This window comes from Tursiops truncatus, chromosome X (genome assembly GCF_011762595.2).
Source record: "Tursiops truncatus isolate mTurTru1 chromosome X, mTurTru1.mat.Y, whole genome shotgun sequence".
Taxonomy (NCBI): domain Eukaryota; kingdom Metazoa; phylum Chordata; class Mammalia; order Artiodactyla; family Delphinidae; genus Tursiops; species Tursiops truncatus.
In genome coordinates this window covers 39,416,845-39,421,717 of record NC_047055.1, presented here as the reverse complement: position 1 = coordinate 39,421,717, position 4,873 = coordinate 39,416,845, and positions in this window count along the sequence as shown.

The following is a 4,873-nucleotide window of genomic DNA, read 5'->3' as shown; positions in this document are numbered from 1 at the left end:
TACATGTCTATTAGAATCCATGCTTAGGGCTACCCAATATCTACATCTCCTTCTTCTCAAATACTTTCTTCCAAAAATGTTCTTACCTAAAAAGATACAATTATCTTATATATAATCCAAAATAAATTCTGTCACTTTCCAACATTTCTTCAGTCACTTCACTGACCTCCAATTCCAGGATCTATGGGTAATGCTCATACTTCCTCTAGACTTATTGTGATTATACTTCAATATTCCTCAACTTGTGGACTAAATTTCGCCATCATAAACACAGTTTATGTACAGTTTTGGAAGAAAGGGACTATATTAATTAAAATATATAGGTATAAATCCATGACCAGGAAGAAAGAACCTACTTGTTAAGACCTATTTGCAAAACCCATATTTCTTTAGCTGGTATTGAGATCATATTTAGCATTTATGACTTCCTTACTCCACTCTCCATTTAATATACCCTTTTCTTTTTACCAGCACCTTAGCAGTTGGACTTCATTGTTCAGTGGTATACTCAAACTTTAATTCTTGCCTGATCTGAGCCTTCGGATGTACTGCCAGAGAAGAGTCGCATTAATCTACATTCTGATGCCAACTTGTCAATCTAAATAACAAGTTTAGATTGTTTTCCTAGCATTATATTCATCTCATGCTATTCAGGCATTAAGTGATTTGCCAAAGTTCCCATACCCAGTAAGTGATAGAACCAAGGTTTAAATTCAGGTTCCTCTGATTCCAAAACTCACACTTGTGGTGCTAGTCTGGCTCCTTGAATGAATAAGAAAAGACTGAGATAAGAGGCAGGAAATAAGTGGAACAACATCAGGAGTCATAGGCCCACAATCAGCAAAGAACAGGCCTGTTGGATGGGCAGTAGAGAGATGGAAAGTAGATAAGACAATTGCCACAACAGGATAGGGGAAGGGAGGTGCAGACTGAGACAAACCCTTGCAAAATCGTACCTTGCAAAGTTAATAATTTGCAAGGAAATAAAACAAATAGGTGATGGGGGGAGCAAAAATCAACTTAGACCTTGTGAGGGTGTTTCATCTCAGGTTCTGGGAAGTGTGGTATATCAAACAGAAAGAGTAACCCTTGTTTCTCCAACCCACAGAAAGGGACCATTATATCTGAACTGTTGTACTTTCCTTCTTCCTTGCTTTATTGTTCTCCATGATACTCATAACTATGCAAGACCTAATATATTTTACTTATTTAGTTTACTGTCAGTCTTTCCACACTTGGATTGTAATCTCCATGAATATTTTTGTTTTGTTTTGTTGGAACAGATCCTGGCACATGATAGGCCCTCCATTTATGTCTGTTGAATGAATGAATGAATGCATCAAGAAGGTTTGTGGGTCCCCCTCTGCTTCTGGGCCTTTAATTCCAAGTTCCAAGTTTCCAACTAACTTCTTGGAAATGTTGAAAAATGATGAAGCTTTCTGACTGCTTTTGCTAATTGCTTTCTATTTACCTGTGGGTGGCCTCCTGCTGTAGCAGGAAGTAACTGTACAAATACCAGTACTGCTGGCAATGCCCTTATTTCTACTATTTTTCCATGAGACAAGTAATGTCCTAGCCAAGAGCAAAGGCTCCAGAGTGAGATGGCAGTAAGAATCCTGTCTCAACACTAAAAAAGCCATTTAAGTTTGGGAAAATTCCTTAAGCCCCTGGAGCCTTTATTCCCTCATCTACAGTGTTTCCTTAGCTATATATATCTGTATGCATCTTCCTTCTCACATCTAGAATATACTGACTCCCTCTCCAAAGAAGATAAGCCAATGTTCTAACCAGTTACTACATTCAGTTCAAAATCCAGGATCTCTGGGTGATGTGCAGTCCTCTCCATGAGGTCCACATGTAGATCCTTTTGAACTAAAAGTTAAATTATAAGTCTCTCCCACGTCTCCAATAGACAATGGTGGAATATGGACAGAGTAAGCTGAATAAAAACTTCCATTATAAAAACGGAAGAATGAAAGATATACTGTGATCACTTGTTCATAGCAATGATGGAATCTTACTGATCAGGTCTGAAGACACTCTGCCCTGGTAGTGAGGGAGGTTCACTGATTAGATAGTGAATCTTCTCTCTGTGAGAAATTCCCTTGTCCATTGCTATCCATAGTAATATCTCAAGTGGGTTTGGGGGATATTTCCTTCCTTGGTGGGTACACAATTTTCCACACCCCTCTTCCTGATGGTACAGGTTTGGGGACCAGGCTATACAGTCATAAACTCTTCTACAACAAGTTTGTGGTTTCTCTGTCAGTGCAATTGCCTCAAAACTCAATAAGCTTTCAGTCTATTTGCATTCGTTCAGTCCCACATGACAGCAATAATATCCAACTTTTTTGCTAGACACGATTAAGTCTACCTTATTTCTTTGCTTCCTCACTCTCTGTCAACCTCTTTTCTTAATTGAGGCCATCTAAATCTGTTGGGTTGGGTGAGAAGGAAACAGCTATAATCTGATCTTTGCTGAAAGACTGAGTGTATCAGTTTAAATGAAGTCTTAATAAGCCTTTCAAAGACCTTTATCTACTTGAGTTAATTAGAACCTTTTCTATTTGAAGTTAATTTTTGTATATGGTGTGATATAACGGTCCAACTTCATTCTTTTTCATGTTGATATCCAGCTGTCACAACATCATGTGTCAAACAGACTATACTTTCTCATTGAATGGTCTTGGGACCCTTGTCCAAAATCAACTCACCATAGATGTATGGGTTTATTTGTAGAATTAAATTCTATTCCATTGATCCACATGTTTATCAATACCAGTACCACACTGCTTTGATTACTATAGGTTGGCATAGGTTTATAAACCAGGAAGTGTAATTTCTACATCTTTGTTCTTTTTCAAGATTTTTTGGCTACTCAGTGTCCCTTGTACTTCCTTATGAATTTTAGGACCGGCTTTTCCATTTCTGCAAGAAAAGGTGGTTGGAATTTTGACTAGGATTACATTTAATCTGTGGATCCATATTGGGTGAGTAATGCCAGTTTAACAATATTAAGTCTTCTAATCCATGAACCCCGGATGACTTTCCATTAATTTATGTATTCTTTAATTTCTTTCAACAATATTGTATAGTTTCAATGTGCAAGTCTTGCATTTCTTTAGTTAAATTTATTCCTAAATATTTAAATCTTTATGATGCTATTGTAAATGAATTGTTTTCTTAATTTCCTTTAAGATTATTTATTGCTAGTATATAGATATAGACCTGATTTTTGTATGTTGCTTTATATCCTACAATATGGCTGAACTTCTTTATTAGTTTCAGTAGTATCCTATGGATTCTTAAGGGTTTTCATCTACAAATAGAAATAATTTTTCCTCCTTTCCAATCTGTCGGATATTTATTTATTTTTCTTGCTTAATTGCTTTGGATATAAATGCCAGTAAAATATTGAATATAAGTGGTGATATTGGGCATCCTTGTCTTTTTCCTGATTTGGGGAGAAATGCTGCCAGTTTCTCACTATTGAGTATGGTATTGGCTTTGGGTTCTTAACAAATGTCCTTTATTATGTTGAGGAAGTTCCCTTTTATTCCTACCTGTTTGATTGCTTATATCATGAAGGTGTGTTTAATTTTTCAAACACTTTCTCTTCAATTATTGAAATGTTATTGTGCTTTTTTATTCATTCTGTTAATATACTGTATTATATTGATTGAGTTCTGTATGTTGAACCACCATTGCTTTCCTGGGATAAATCTCCCATGGGCATGGTGTATAATACTTTTTATATGTTGCCAGGTTCAGCCTACTAGTATTTTGTTGAGGATATTTGCATCTATATCTATAAATGATATTGGTATTTGTTGTTTTGTGTGTGTGTGTGTGAAGTCTTTGTCTGGCCTTGGTATCAAGGTAATACTGGCCTAATAGAATAAGTTGGGAAGTGTTCTTTCTTCTTCTATATTTTTGCAAGAGTTTGAGAATAATTCATTTTAATTCTTTTATAAAAATTTGGTAGAATTTGACAGTGAAGCCACCTGGGCCTGAGCATTTTGGAATTTTCTGTATATATCTATTAGTCCATCTGCTATAGTATTTCATTTAAGGCTGAAGTTATTTTGTTGACTTTCTGTCTGGATGATCTATCCATTGATGTAAGTGGCATGTTAAAGTCTGTTACTATTATTGTGTTGCTGTCAATATCTCCCTTTAGGTCTGCTAATAACTGCCATATATTTGGTGCTCCTATGTTAGGTGTGTATATATTAATAACTTTCCAGAGTTTGGTAAAATTGATTCTGACAGGTTTTGCCAGTTTACTATTTTTGTGGAAGAATGGGCTTTTAAGGTTTTCTATTCTACCATTTTCTCTCTAACTGAAGAGACTTAATGAGACTTTTTAAAAAATTTTATTGGAGTATAGCTGATTTAAAATGTTGTGTTAGTTTCAGGTGTACAGCAAAGTAAATAAGTTACACATATACATATATCCACTCTTTTTTTTTTTTTTTTTTTTGCGCTACACGGGCCTCTCACTGTTGTGGCCTCTCCCATTGCGGAGCGCAGGCTCCAGACGCGCAGGCTCAGTGGCCATGGCTCACGGGCCCAGCCGCTCCGCGGCATGTGGGATCCTCCCAGACCAGGGCATGAACCCATGTCCCCTGCATCGGCAGGCAGACGCTCAACCACTGCGTCACCAAGGAAGCCCCATATCCACTCTTTTTTAGATTCTTTTCCCATATAGGTCATTACAGAGTGTTGAGAAGAGTTCCCTGTGCTATACAGTAGGTCCTTACTAGTTATCTATTTTATATATAGTAATGTGTATATGTCAATCCCAATCTCCCAATTTATCCTTCCCCCCCTCCCCCTAGTAATCATAAGTTTGTTTTCTACATCTGCGACT